The sequence below is a fragment of the Salmo salar genome, chromosome ssa05 (assembly GCF_905237065.1).
Source record: "Salmo salar chromosome ssa05, Ssal_v3.1, whole genome shotgun sequence".
NCBI lineage: Eukaryota > Metazoa > Chordata > Actinopteri > Salmoniformes > Salmonidae > Salmo > Salmo salar.
The window spans coordinates 84134123-84151012 of NC_059446.1; the positions used below are offsets into that span (position 1 = coordinate 84134123).

At 40.4% G+C, this 16890-nt stretch overlaps 1 protein-coding gene across 1 annotated transcript in view; it reads left to right on the plus strand.

Annotated features, from left to right (window-relative positions):
• Positions 1 to 13220, plus strand: part of LOC106595718 (gasdermin-E) — a 53564-nt gene extending 40344 nt beyond the window's left edge. Inside the window, exon 7 of the mRNA XM_045719207.1 lies at positions 13093 to 13220. The gene's annotated coding sequence lies outside the window, so the exon portion shown is untranslated. The remainder of the gene's footprint in view (positions 1 to 13092) is intronic.
• The last annotated feature ends 3670 nt before the right edge of the window (positions 13221 to 16890 follow it).

The following is a 16890-nucleotide window of genomic DNA, read 5'->3' on the forward strand; positions in this document are numbered from 1 at the left end:
AACGTCTGGTCAACATGTAGTCTACTGAATGGAACGTCTGGTCAACATGTAATGTAGTCTACTGAATGGAACATCTGGTCAACATGTAATGTAGTCTACTGAATGGAACGTCTGGTCAACATGTAGTCTACTGAAGGGAAAGTTTGGTCAAAATGTAATGTAGTCTACTGAATGGAACGTCTGGTCAACATGTAGTCTACTGAATGGAACGTCTGGTCAACATGTAATGTAGTCTACTGAATGGAAAATCTGGTCAACATGTAATGTAGTCTACTGAATGGAACGTCTGGTCAACATGTAATGTAGTCTACTGAATGGAACGTCTTGTCAACATGTAATGTAGTCTACTGAATGGAACATCTGGTCAACATGTAATGTAGTCTACTGAATGGAACGTCTGGTCAACATGTAATGTAGTCTACTGAATGGAACGTCTGGTCAACATGTAGTCTACTGAATGGAATGTCTGGTCAACATGTAATGTAGTCTACTGAATGGAACGTTTGGTCAACATGTAATGTAGTCTACTGAATGGAAAATCTGGTCAACATGTAATGGAGTCTTCTGAATGGAACATCTGGTCAACATGTAGTCTACTGAATGGAACGTTTGGTCAGCATGTAATGTAGTCTACTGAATGGAATGTTTGGTGAACATGTAGTCTACTGAATGGAACGTTTGGTCAACATGTAATGTAGTCTACTGAATGGAACATCTAGTCAACATGTAGTCTACTGAATGGAACGTTTGGTCAACATGTAATGTAGTCTACTGAATGGAACGTCTGGTCAACATGTAATGTAGTCTACTGAATGGAACATCTGGTCAACATGTAGTCTACTGAATGGAACGTTTGGTCAACATGTAATGTAGTCTACTGAATGGAACGTCTGGTCAACATGTAATGTAGTCTACTGAATGGAACATCTGGTCAACATGTAGTCTACTGAATGGAACGTTTGGTCAACATGTAATGTAGTCTACTGAATGGAACGTCTGGTCAACATGTAATGTAGTCTACTGAATGGAACGTCTGGTCAACATGTAGTCTACTGAATGGAATGTCTGGTCAACATGTAATGTAGTCTACTGAATGGAACGTTTGTTCAACATGCAATGTAGTCTACTGAATGGAACATCTGGTCAACATGTAGTCTACTGAATGGAACGTTTGGTCAACATGTAATGGAGTCTACTGAATGGAACATCTGGTCAACATGTAGTCTACTGAATGGAACGTTTGGTCAGCATGTAATGTAGTCTACTGAATGGAATGTTTGGTGAACATGTAGTCTACTGAATGGAACGTTTGGTCAACATGTAATGTAGTCTACTGAATGGAACATCTAGTCAACATGTAGTCTACTGAATGGAACGTTTGGTCAACATGTAATGTAGTCTACTGAATGGAATGCCTGGTCAACATGTAATGTAGTCTACTGAATGGAACATCTGGTCAAGATGTAAGTCTACTGAATGGAACGTTTGGTCAACATGTAATGTAGTCTACTGAATGGAACGTCTGGTCAACATGTAATGTCGTCTACTGAATGGAACATCTGGTCAACATGTAGTCTACTGAATGGAACGTTTGGTGAACATGTAATGTAGTCTACTGAATGGAACGTCTGGTCAACATGTAATGTAGTCTACTGAATGGAACGTCTGGTCAACATGTAGTCTACTGAATGGAACGTCTGGTCAACATGTAATAGTCTACTGAATGGAACGTCTGGTCAACATGTTGAGTCTTCTGAATGGAACGTCTGGTCAACATGTATTCTACTGAAGGGAACGTCTGGTCAACATGTAAGTAGTCGGTCAACATGTAGTCTACTGAATGGAACGTCTGGTCAACATGTAATGTAGTCTACTGAATGGAACATCTGGTCAACATGTACATGTAGTCTACTGAATGGAACGTCTGGTCAACATGTAGTCTACTGAAGGGAAAGTTTGGTCAAAATGTAATGTAGTCTACTGAATGGAACGTCTGGTCAACGCATGTAGTCTACTGAATGGAACGTCTGGTCAACATGTAATGTAGTCTACTGAATGGAACATCTGGTCAACATGTAGTCTACTGAATGGAACGTTTGGTCAACGTAATGTAGTCTACTGAATGGAACGTCTGGTCAACATGTAATGTAGTCTACTGAATGGAACATCTGGTCAACATGTAGTCTACTGAATGGAACGTTTGGTCAACATGTAATGTAGTCTACTGAATGGAACGTCTGGTCAACATGTAATGTAGTCTACTGAATGGAACGTTTGGTCAACATGTAATGTAGTCTACTGAATGGAACGTTTGGTCAACATGTAATGTAGTCTACTGAATGGAACGTCTGGTCGAACATGTAATGTAGTCTACTGAATGGAACGTCTGGTCAACATGTAGTCTACTGAATGGAATGTCTGGTCAACATGTAATGTTGTCTACTGAATGGAACGTTTGGTCAACATGTAATGTAGTCTACTGAATGGAACATCTGGTCAACATGTAGTCTACTGAATGGAACGTTTGGTCAACATGTAATGTAGTCTACTGAATGGAACGTCTGGTCAACATGTAATGGAGTCTACTGAATGGAACATCTGGTCAACATGTAGTCTACTGAATGGAACGTTTGGTCAGCATGTAATGTAGTCTACTGAATGGAATGTTTGGTGAACATGTAGTCTACTGAATGGAACGTTTTGTCAACATGTAATGTACTCTACTGAATGGAACATCTAGTCAACATGTAGTCTACTGAATGGAACGTTTGGTCAACATGTAATGTAGTCTACTGAATGGAATGCCTGGTCAACATGTAATGTAGTCTACTGAATGGAACATCTGGTCAACATGTAGTCTACTGAATGGAACGTTTGGTCAACATGTAATGTAGTCTACTGAATGGAACGTCTGGTCAACATGTAATGTAGTCTACTGAATGGAACATCTGGTCAACATGTAGTCTACTGAATGGAACGTTTGGTGAACATGTAATGTAGTCTACTGAATGGAACGTTTGGTGAACATGTAATGTAGTCTACTGAATGGAACGTCTGGTCAACATGTAATGTAGTCTACTGAATGGAACATCTGGTCAACATGTAATGTAGTCTACTGAATGGAACGTCTGGTCAACATGTAGTCTACTGAATGGAATGTCTGGTCAACATGTAATGTAGTCTACTGAATGGAACTTCTGGTCAACTTGAAATCTACTGAATGGAATGTCTGGTCAACATGTAGTCTACTGAATGGAACGTCTGGTCAACATGTAGTCTACTGAATGGAACATCTGGTCAACATGTAATGTAGTCTACTGAATGGAACGTCTGGTCAACATGTAGTCTACTGAAGGGAACGTCCGGTCAACATGTAATGTAGTCTACTGAATGGAACGTCTGGTCAACATGTAGTCTACTGAATGGAACGTCTGGTCAACATGTAATGTAGTCTGCTGAATGGAACATCTGGTCAACATGTAATGTAGTCTACTGAATGGAACGTCTGGTCAACATGTAATGTAGTCTACTGAATGGAACGTCTGGTCAACATGTAGTCTACTGAATGGAATGTCTGGTCAACATGTAATGTAGTCTACTGAATGCAACGTCTGGTCAACATGTAGTCTACTGAATGGAATGCCTGGTCAACATGTAGTCTACTGAATGGAACATCTAGTCAACATGTAGTCTACTGAATGGAACATCTGGTCAACATGTAGTCTACTGAATGGAACGTTTGGTCAACATGTAATGTAGTCTACTGAATGGAACTTCTGGTCAACATGTAATGTAGTCTACTGAATGGAACGTCTGGTCAACTGTAATGTAGTCTACTGAATGGAACGTCTGGTCAACATGTAATGTAGTCTACTGAATGGAACGTCTGGTCAACGTAATGTAGTCTACTGAATGGAACGTCTGGTCAACATGTAATGTAGTCTACTGAATGGAACGTCTGGTCAACATGTAATGTAGTCTACTGAATGGAATGTTTGGTCAACATGTAGTCTACTGAATGGAACGTCTGGTCAACATGTAATGTAGTCTACTGAATGGAACATCTGGTCAACATGTAGTCTACTGAATGGAACGTTTGGTCAACATGTAATGTAGTCTACTGAATGGAACGTCTGGTCAACGTATGTAGTCTACTGAATGGAACATCTGGTCAACAAATGTAGTCTACTGAATGGAACGTCTGGTCAACATGTAATGTAGTCTACTGAATGGAACATCTGGTCAACATGTAGTCTACTGAAAGGAACGTCTGGTCAACATGTAATGTAGTCTACTGAATGGAACGTTTGGTCAACATGTAATGTAGTCTACTGAATGGAATGTTTGGTGAACATGTAGTCTACTGAATGGAACGTTTGGTCAACATGTAATGTAGTCTACTGAATGGAAAGTCTGGTCAACATGTAGTCTACTGAATGGAACGTCTGGTCAACATGTAATGTATCTACTGAATGGAACGTCTGGTCAACATGTAATGTAGTCTACTGAATGGAAAGTCTGGTCAACATGTAGTCTACTGAATGGAACATCTGGTCAACATGTAATGTAGTCTACTGAATGGAACATCTGGTCAACATGTAATGGTCTACTGAATGGAACGTCTGGTCATCAGTGTAGTCTACTGAATGGAACGTCTGGTCAACATGTAGTCTACTGAATGGAATATCTGGTCAACATGTAGTCTACTGAATGGAACGTCTGGTCAACATGTAATGTAGTCTACTGAATGGAACGTCTGGTCAACATGTAGTCTACTGAATGGAACGTTTGGTCAACATGTAATGTAGTCTACTGAATGGAACGTCTGGTCAACATGTAATGTAGTCTACTGAATGGAACGTCTGGTCAACATGTAGTCTACTGAATGGAACATCTGGTCAACATGTAATGTAGTCTACTGAATGGAACGTCTGGTCAACATGTAATGTAGTCTTCTGAATGGAACGTCTGGTCAACATGTAGTCTACTGAAGGGGAAAGTCTGGTCAACATGTAATGTAGTCTACTGAATGGAACGTCTGGTCAACAATGTAGTCTACTGAATGGAACGTCTGGTCAACATGTAATGTAGTCTACTGAATGGAACGTCTGGTCAACATGTAATGTAGTCTACTGAATGGAACGTCTGGTCAACATGTAGTCTACTGAATGGAACGTCTGGTCAACATGTAATGTAGTCTACTGAATGGAACGTCTGGTCAACATGTAATGTAGTCTACTGAATGGAACGTCTGGTCAACATGTAATGTAGTCTACTGAATGGAACGTCTGGTCAACAATGTAGTCTACTGAATGGAACGTCTGGTCAACATGTAATGTAGTCTACTGAATGGAACGTCTGGTCAACATGTAATGTAGTCTACTGAATGGAACGTCTGGTCAACATGTAGTCTACTGAATGGAATGTCTGGTCAACATGTAATGTAGTCTACTGAATGGAACGTTTGGTCAACATGTAATGTAGTCTACTGAATGGAAAATCTGGTCAACATGTAATGGAGTCTTCTGAATGGAACATCTGGTCAACATGTAGTCTACTGAATGGAACGTTTGGTCAGCATGTAATGTAGTCTACTGAATGGAATGTTTGGTGAACATGTAGTCTACTGAATGGAACGTTTGGTCAACATGTAATGTAGTCTACTGAATGGAACATCTAGTCAACATGTAGTCTACTGAATGGAACGTTTGGTCAACATGTAATGTAGTCTACTGAATGGAACGTCTGGTCAACATGTAATGTAGTCTACTGAATGGAACATCTGGTCAACATGTAGTCTACTGAATGGAACGTTTGGTCAACATGTAATGTAGTCTACTGAATGGAACGTCTGGTCAACATGTAATGTAGTCTACTGAATGGAACGTCTGGTCAACATGTAGTCTACTGAATGGAACGTTTGGTCAACTAATGTAGTCTACTGAATGGAACGTCTGGTCAACATGTAATGTAGTCTACTGAATGGAACGTCTGGTCAACATGTAGTCTACTGAATGGAATGTCTGGTCAACATGTAATGTAGTCTACTGAATGGAACGTTTGGTCAACATGTAATGTAGTCTACTGAATGGAACATCTGGTCAACATGTAGTCTACTGAATGGAACGTTTGGTCAACATGTAATGGAGTCTACTGAATGGAACATCTGGTCAACATGTAGTCTACTGAATGGAACGTTTGGTCAGCATGTAATGTAGTCTACTGAATGGAATGTTTGGTGAACATGTAGTCTACTGAATGGAACGTTTGGTCAACATGTAATGTAGTCTACTGAATGGAACATCTAGTCAACATGTAGTCTACTGAATGGAACGTTTGGTCAACATGTAATGTAGTCTACTGAATGGAATGCCTGGTCAACATGTAATGTAGTCTACTGAATGGAACATCTGGTCAAGATGTAGTCTACTGAATGGAACGTTTGGTCAACATGTAATGTAGTCTACTGAATGGAACGTCTGGTCAACATGTAATGTAGTCTACTGAATGGAACATCTGGTCAACATGTAGTCTACTGAATGGAACGTTTGGTGAACATGTAATGTAGTCTACTGAATGGAACGTCTGGTCAACATGTAATGTAGTCTACTGAATGGAACGTCTGGTCAACATGTAATGTAGTCTACTGAATGGAACATCTGGTCAACATGTAATGAAGTCTAATGAATGGAACGTCTGGTCAACATGTAGTCTACTGAATGGAATGTCTGGTCAACATGTAATGTAGTCTACTGAATGGAACGTCTGGTCAACTTGAAATCTACTGAATGGAATGTCTGGTCAACATGTAGTCTACTGAATGGAACGTCTGGTCAACATGTAGTCTACTGAATGGAACATCTGGTCAACATGTAATGTAGTCTACTGAATGGAACGTCTGGTCAACATGTAGTCTACTGAAGGGAACGTCCGGTCAACATGTAATGTAGTCTACTGAATGGAACGTCTGGTCAACATGTAGTCTACTGAATGGAACGTCTGGTCAACATGTAATGTAGTCTACTGAATGGAACATCTGGTCAACATGTAATGTAGTCTACTGAATGGAACGTCTGGTCAACATGTAATGTAGTCTACTGAATGGAACGTCTGGTCAACATGTAGTCTACTGAATGGAATGTCTGGTCAACATGTAATGTAGTCTACTGAATGCAACGTCTGGTCAACATGTAGTCTACTGAATGGAAACATCTAGTCAACATGTAGTCTACTGAATGGAACATCTGGTCAACATGTAATGTAGTCTACTGAATGGAACTTCTGGTCAACATGTAATGTAGTCTACTGAATGGAACATCTGGTCAACATGTAGTCTACTGAATGGAACATTTGGTCAACATGTAATGTAGTCTACTGAATGGAACATCTGGTCAACATGTAGTCTACTGAATGGAACATTTGGTCAACATGTAATGTAGTCTACTGAATGGAACGTCTGGTCAACATGTAATGTAGTCTACTGAATGGAACGTCTGGTCAACATGTAATGTAGTCTACTGAATGGAACGTCTGGTCAACATGTAGTCTACTGAATGGAACGTCTGGTCAACATGTAATGTAGTCTACTGAATGGAACGTTTGGTCAACATGTAATGTAGTCTACTGAATGGAATGTTTGGTGAACATGTAGTCTACTGAATGGAACGTTTGGTCAACATGTAATGTAGTCTACTGAATGGAACATCTGGTCAACATGTAGTCTACTGAATGGAACGTTTGGTCAACATGTACTGTAGTCTACTGAATGGAACGTCTGGTCAACATGTAGGATGTAGTCTACTGAATGGAACATCTGGTCAACATGTAATGTAGTCTACTGAATGGAACGTCTGGTCAACATGTAGTCTACTGAATGGAACGTCTGGTCAACATGTAATGTAGTCTACTGAATGGAAGGTCTGGTCAACATGTAATGTAGTCTACTGAATGGAACGTCTGGTCAACATGTAATGTAGTCTACTGAATGGAACGTCTGGTCAACAATGTAGTCTACTGAATGGAACATTTGGTCAACATGTAATGTAGTCTACTGAATGGAACGTCTGGTCAACATGTAGTCTACTGAATGGAACATCTGGTAACATGTAATGTAGTCTACTGAATGGAACGTCTGGTCAACATGTAATGTAGTCTACTGAATGGAACGTCTGGTCAACATGTAATGTAGTCTACTGAATGGAACGTCTGGTCAACATGTAGTCTACTGAATGGAACGTCTGGTCAACATGTAATGTAGTCTACTGAATGGAACGTTTGGTCAACAGTAATGTAGTCTACTGAATGGAATGTTTGGTGAACATGTAGTCCTACTGAATGGAACGTTTGGTCAACATGTAATGTAGTCTACTGAATGGAACATCTGGTCAACATGTAGTCTACTGAATGGAACGTTTGGTCAACATGTAATGTACTCTACTGAATGGAACGTCTGGTCAACATGTAATGTAGTCTACTGAATGGAACGTCTGGTCAACATGTAATGTAGTCTACTGAATGGAAAGTCTGGTCAACATGTAGTCTACTGAATGGAACATCTGGTCAACATGTAATGTAGTCTACTGAATGGAACATCTGGTCAACATGTAATGTAGTCTACTGAATGGAACGTCTGGTCATCATGTAGTCTACTGAATGGAATGTCTGGTCAACATGTAGTCTACTGAATGGAATGTCTGGTCAACATGTAGTCTACTGAATGGAACATCTGGTCAACATGTAATGTAGTCTACTGAATGGAACGGTCATAGTCTACTGAATGGAACGTGGTCAACATGTAATGCTACTGATGGAACATCTGGTCAACATGTAATATAGTCTACTGAATGGAACGTCTGGTCAACATGTAGTCTACTGAATGGAACATCTGGTCAACATGTAATATAGTCTACTGAATGGAACGTCTGGTCAACATGTAATGTAGTCTTCTGAATGGAACGTCTGGTCAACATGTAGTCTACTGAAGGGAACGTCTGGTCAACATGTAATGTAGTCTACTGAATGGAACGTCTGGTCAACATGTAGTCTACTGAATGGAACGTCTGGTCAACATGTAATGTAGTCTACTGAATGGAACATCTGGTCAACATGTAATGTAGTCTACTGAATGGAACGTCTGGTCAACATGTAGTCTACTGAAGGGAACGTCTGGTCAACATGTAATGTAGTCTACTGAATGGAACGTCTGGTCAACATGTAGTCTACTGAATGGAACGTCTGGTCAACATGTAATGTAGTCTACTGAATGGAACATCTGGTCAACATGTAATGTAGTCTACTGAATGGAACGTCTGGTCAACATGTAATGTAGTCTACTGAATGGAACGTCTTGTCAACATGTAATGTAGTCTACTGAATGGAACATCTGTTCAACATGTAGTCTACTGAATGGAACGTTTGGTCAACATGTAATGTAGTCTACTGAATGGAACGTCTGGTCAACATGTAATGTAGTCTACTGAATGGAACGTCTGGTCAATATGTAGTCTACTGAATGGAATGTCTGGTCAACATGTAATGTAGTCTACTGAATGGAACGTTTGGTCAACATGTAATGTAGTCTACTGAATGGAACGTCTGGTCAACATGTAGTCTACTGAATGGAACGTTTGGTCAACATGTAATGTAGTCTACTGAATGGAACATCTGGTCAACATGTAGTCTACTGAATGGAACGTTTGGTCAACATGTAATGTAGTCTACTGAATGGAACGTCTGGTCAACATGTAATGTAGTCTACTGAATGGAACATCTGGTCAACATGTAGTCTACTGAATGGAACGTTTGGTCAACATGTAATGTAGTCTACTGAATGGAACGTCTGGTCAACATGTAGTCTACTGAATGGAATGTCTGGTCAACATGTAATGTAGTCTACTGAATGGAACGTTTGGTCAGCATGTAATGTAGTCTACTGAATGGAATGTTTGGTGAACATGTAGTCTACTGAATGGAACGTTTGGTCAACATGTAATTTAGTCTACTGAATGGAACATCTAGTCAACATGTAGTCTACTGAATGGAACGTTTGGTCAACATGTAATGTAGTCTACTGAATGGAACGTCTGGTCAACATGTAATGTAGTCTACTGAATGGAACATCTGGTCAACATGTAGTCTACTGAATGGAACGTTTGGTCAACATGTAATGTAGTCTACTAGAATGGAACGTCTGGTCAACATGTAATGTAGTCTACTGAATGGAACGTCTGGTCAACATGCAATGTAGTCTACTGAATGGAACATCTGGTCAACATGTAATGTAGTCTACTGAATGGAACGTCTGGTCAATCATGTAGTCTACTGAATGGAATGTCTGGTCAACATGTAGTCTACTGAATGGAACGTCTGGTCAACATGTATTCTACTGAATGGAACATCTGGTCAACATGTAATGTAGTCTACTGAATGGAACGTCTGGTCAACATGTAGTCTACTGAATGGAACGTTTGGTCAACATGTAATGTAGTCTACTGAATGGAACATCTGGTCAACATGTAATATAGTCTACTGAATGGAACGTCTGGTCAACATGTAGTCTACTGAATGTAACATCTGGTCAACATGTAATGTAGTCTACTGAATGGAACGTCTGGTCAACATGTATTCTACTGAATGGAACGTCTGGTCAACATGTAATGTAGTCTACTGAATGGAACGTCTGGTCAACATGTAGTCTACTGAAGGGAACGTCTGGTCAACATGTAATGTAGTCTACTGAATGGAACGTCTGGTCAACATGTAGTCTACTGAATGGAACGTCTGGTCAACATGTAATGTAGTCTACTGAATGGAACGTCTGGTCAACATGTAGTCTACTGAATGGAACGTCTGGTCAACATGTAATGTAGTCTACTGAATGGAACGTCTGGTCAACATGTAGTCTACTGAATGGAACGTCTGGTCAACATGTAGTCTACTGAATGGAACGTCTGGTCAACATGTAGTCTACTGGATGGAACGTCTGGTCAACATGTAGTCTACTGAATGGAACGTCTGGTCAACATGTAATGTAGTCTACTGAATGGAACATCTGGTCAACATGTAATGTAGTCTACTGAATGGAACGTCTGGTCAACATGTAGTCTACTGAATGGAACGTCTGGTCAACATGTAATGTAGTCTACTGAATGGAACGTCTGGTCAACATGTAGTCTACTGAATGGAACGTCTGGTCAACATGTAATGTAGTCTACTGAATGGAACGTCTGGTCAACATGTAATGTAGTCTACTGAATGGAACGTCTGGTCAACATGTACTGTAGTCTACTGAATGGAACGTCTGGTCAACATGTAATGTAGTCTACTGAATGGAACATCTGGTCAACATGTAGTCTACTGAATGGAACGTCTGGTCAACATGTAATGTAGTCTACTGAAGGGAACGTCTGGTCAACATGTAATGTGAGTCTACTGAATGGAACGTCTGGTCAATATGTGGTCTACTGAATGGAACGTCTGGTCAACATGTAATGTAGTCTACTGAATGGAACGTCTGGTCAACATGTAATGTAGTCTACTGAATGGAACGATCTGGTCAACATGTAGTCTACTGAATGGAACGTTTGGTCAACATGTAATGTAGTCTACTGAATGGAACGTCTGGTCAACATGTAGTCTACTGAACTGGAACGTTTGGTCAACATGTAATGTAGTCTACTGAATGGAACGTCTGGTCAACATGTAATGTAGTCTACTGAATGGAACATCTGGTCAACATGTAGTCTACTGAATGGAACGTTTGGTCAACATGTAATGTAGTCTACTGAATGGAATGTCTGGTCAACATGTAGTCTACTGAATGGAATGTCTGGTCAACATGTAATGAGTCTACTGAATGGAACGTTGGTCAGCATGTAATGTAGTCTACTGAATGGAATGTTTGGTGAACATGTAGTCTACTGAATGGAACGTTTGGTCAACATGTAATGTAGTCTACTGAATGGAACATCTGGTCAACATGTAGTCTGCTGAATGGAACGTTTGGTCAACATGTAATGTAGTCTACTGAATGGAACGTCTGTCAACATGTAATGTCGTCTACTGAATGGAACATCTGGTCAACATGTAGTCTACTGAATGGAACGTTTGGTCAACATGTAATGTAGTCTACTGAATGGAACGTCTGGTCAACATGTAATGTGGTCTACTGAATGGAACGTCTGGTCAACATGTAATGTAGTCTACTGAATGGAACATCTGGTCAACATGTAATGTAGTCTACTGAATGGAACGTCTGGTCAACATAGTAGTCTACTGAATGGAATGTCTGGTCAACATGTAGTCTACTGAATGGAACGTCTGGTCAACATGTAATGTCTACTGAATGGAACGTCTGGTCAACATGTAATGTAGTCTACTGAATGGAACGTCTGGTCAACATGTAGTCTACTGAAAGGAACGTTTGGTCAACATGTAATGTAGTCTACTGAATGGAACGTCTGGTCAACATGTAATATAGTCTACTGAATGGAACGTCTGGTCAACATGTAGTCTACTGAATGGAACATCTGGTCAGCATGTAATATAGTCTACTGAATGGAACGTCTGGTCAACATGTATTCTCACTGAATGGAACATCTGGTCAACATGTAATGTAGTCTACTGAATGGAACGTCTGGTCAACATGTAGTCTACTGAAGGGAACGTCTGGTCAACATGTAATGTAGTCTACTGAATGGAACGTCTGGTCAACGAATGTAGTCTACTGAATGGAACGTCTGGTCAACATGTAATGTAGTCTACTGAATGGAACGTCTGGTCAACATGTAGTCTACTGAATGGAACGTCTGGTCAACATGTAATGTAGTCTACTGAATGGAACGTCTGGTCAACATGTAGTCTACTGAATGGAACGTCTGGTCAACATGTAGTCTACTGAATGGATCGTCTGGTCAACATGTAGTCTACTGAATGGAACGTCTGGTCAACATGTAGTCTACTGAATGGAATGTCTGGTCAACATGTAGTCTACTGAATGGAATGTTCAGTATTTAAGTTGTTCTTTTTGATTAGTAATTATGAAGTTCCCACACTTTGACAAAGTAACATGGTCTGTCTGTTGTGTGTTGATAGAACTGGAGAAACTGAGTGGTCATTTCCAGCTGCTGTCAGTCCTGTCAGCAGTCACACGTTCCTCTCTGCTCCAGCTCCTCAAGACAACCATGGTGGACAGAGAGGCAGTCAGTGTGCTGGAGAGTGTGTGGTGAGTGGGACGACAGAAACAGGGCCCAAACACACACACACACAGCCACTAATAGCAGGGATGAATATCTAACCTCGAAATATGTAACATATTTTTCTCTCTCTCTCTATCTCTCTACCTCTATACATACAGCTGGATCAGATGTGTGATGGTGAGACTCTGACCTGGGTGATCTGGAAGAGTCTGAGAGGGAAACAGTCCAGGCCATACTGGATCTTGTAGACCAATGTGTTTGGGAAGGATGAGGATGAGTTCAGATCCTCACTTCTCAGTGCCGTCCACCTCATTGTCAGTGCCATGGACGGTGAGATAGAGAGCAGTTTTCGAATTATTCTCCAGTTATTATTTGATCAGTTCCTGGGAAACCATGTTCACTACTGTGGTTTTATGTGTGTCCATATTCTCTATCTTCAGGAATGACAGATGAGGGTCTCTCTGTGTTGGGATCCTGTTGCAGTCCTCCAGTCTTACAGGCCCTGCAGATCCTGGTGAGTTCACACCTGCTTGATTGAGCCTCCAGTCCTGTATGACCTGGAGTTCATTTTTCTGAGCTTTTTGTTCAGCAAATGTATTGGGGCATATCTTCCATGTTAAATAAACTAATATTTATACAATTATGATAACATTGTACCACCAGTAGCAGTAGTAACACCAATGATGGTAACCGGTGCCGATTTTTAACATAAAAATATTGGTGGGGAAACTCAATGAAAAAAAAGTGAATATGCATCGATAAATTATTACACTACACATTGAATGCACCATCCTAAACGTAATGACCAATCCCAGTAGTGAGTTTGAGCCACACACACAAACGTTATAACACAAGGGTTATGACCAGTGTATAGGCTACTGCCCAGATCTTTGGCTCCTATTGCAAGGAAGACCACAGTAGTCCAGCATACTTTATAGAGTAAAGTCTATTTTTATTAGAAATATATCACCATCGGTCTGCAATATTGATAATCGTTGTTAGAGTATTGGGATGCAGCAGAACACTATTCTGAGTGCAGTTACATGTCTGTTAACAAGATGCTCAGGTTATGAATAAAGCAACAATGTTTATAAAGCTACTCCCTGCCTCGCTTCAACCATTGTATAGATACAGTTCCTGGGTTATTACATTCTGACATCAATCATTAACAACATGTAGTAGCTAGCTAGCTAGCTACCTCAAACAGCTGTTAGCCACCGCAAGTTCCATCCAAACCACTCAGGATTAATTATTTTCTAACTTGCTTCTCTATTTTAACGAAGCTGTTCCAGTGGTTGATGAGCACAAAGATGTTTTAGCTCAACAAGTTTGAAAATAATTTTCTTGGCAATTGTTGACTTGATTCATGATGACCTTTCAGCTAGCTAACTAGAAGACGATAAACAAGTATGAAATTGCTACAGGAGAAAAGATGACACTATTTATCTGTGGCAAATGACATCAAGCCTCTTGGGCGGGTCACTACTAATGAATCTCTGCAGCACCCAAGTGGGCTACAGCTGACTGGAAGTTCCCTGGCTAGCCTCTCCACAACAGATCACTGGGGGAGGCTGAAACAGCTGCATTACGGAGCTGCTTTCCTCAAATAAAATTTACCAAAAAAATAACAAGTACAACAGGAAGCGAGCACGTCCTGTATGCTTTATTAGCTCAACGCAATTACAAATCAAATGTGTTTTCTTACTGATATAATGTTGTGACATGAATGAAAGCCAGAATTACAGTGCAGAACAGCGTCATCACTGGATAGTGGTGAGGGCTCTGAATGATGTGTTGCATCAAAGTATAGGTCACACCAATGACACATTTGTTAGTAATTTAGGCTACCGATCTCAAATCTAAGGTCATTTAACCTTTTAAAAAGTAATTGACAATCATTTTACTAAAGAGATTTGATTAATCATTTTGCTCAGTGTAATTTCCCTTCGCATTTAAATTGAGTTACACCAATGACATGTTTTATTTAAACACCAAATGATCACTGGAATGATAACATGTATGACATACTAAAAGGGTCTGATTAGCTAATCATTTTATTTAATATAGACCCCTACCTGATAACAGTTTGCCACTGGAAAGAATGCTCACGGTCCTTGTATATCTTTGTAATGAGTGATTTACAAGGGTAAACACTAATGATATTACATTTTTATTTTATTTTATAGCATTCAAATAATAGATAGCGTCTCTAAATCCCTGAAACATGTCCACTACAGCTCATACACATCACTACTGGGACAAGCCTATTTGCTTTCCTAAGTACTTTAAACAATGCATAAAAATCAAGTTTTGCAGTATGAAGGACTTCCATTATGTTCACATTGGTAAACAGTTCAATATCAATTAAAACATGTATAATGTCTAACTATTTGTCATTTTAAAGTGTTTGTCATTATTGCAAAGTCGGAGGATGCAAATGCCACCTTAATTCAAGAATGCCCAGAAAAGAAAGCATATCAATGTATTCCTGTGCTGCTTGCTACCTCCAGGTGCATTGGCAGCAGGGAGTGGGAGACCCTCTCTCTAGAGAGATGCAGGTCTGGCTGTTCTGACTGAGGAGGAGGTGTTTGGGAGGACAGAGAGTTCTCTTTGGTCACTCTAAAGTTACACTGAAGAGAGAGCAGGACACACTGATGAGGACAGAGATGAAGGACCAGCCTGGATACCTTCCTCTAGTCATGAGTATCACTGTGAAAGGCCTGGCTCTTTAGTGTAAGGAGGGAGAGGGAGAGTCCATGCAACTGTAAATCCTATTTGAACTGATACACTCGGTACTCCATTCCATGCTTTACTCTTGCGCTAGTTGAGCTAAAGAACTAGTGAACAACAATGTATGTACCTTTGTAATGCTTTCAGTAAGTTCAACAAACGAATCGGACGTCCCGACCTCCATTCTTCTAATCATTAGATGGGGGGGGGGGGGTCCTAAATGTGATCCACATGACAAGAACAGAAACATAATCCTGTCAAAATACTGTTCACCAGAATCGTGTCCCCCCAAAAATAAAAAACATTTTGGTGAAGTCTGTTTATTGTACACTCATTTGAAGTGTAAACGTTCTCACATTACTGTGCTACCAGGTCGAAAAAGTTACTGTATAAAAACAAAGAGGAAGTCCAGTATCCCAATGCTCAATATGGGAGTCCGTATGATGGTCCAATTCCTGTGATGTCTGTGAGGTTGGCAGTGTTTAAAACAACGTAGACATTTTGTCATCAGATACCCATCGGGGTGTGGAGAGAGAGGGTAAGATGGTGTAGTGTCTGTGCATGAATGGGAGGGCGAATATGAAATTGTGCTTAGGAGGGTGTGAGAGAAAATGGGTGTCGTGGAGGATAAGCTATATGTTGTGTGAAATGAAGTGAGAAATGGATGAGAGAAGTAGGTGTATAGAAGGGAGTTATGTTCCCCAGTTTTCTGTGTTGATGGGTTTGGCATGTATGTGTGTATAGAGAAAGGCTCCTGGTTTCCGCCAGCTGATTGGTCGGCTTTAAGTGCAGATTGGAGCTCTGATCCCGCCTCATTAGGGGATGACTAAGCTGTCGGCAATTACAAACTCCTTCCGGCAGCTTGAAAAGCCAGTGTTCCACCCCTGTTAGGAGAGAGAGCTCCCAGGTGTAGGTCGCCAAGTTGTGCAATTTGTTGCGCGTAGGATGCTTTGCTGGTCTGGCA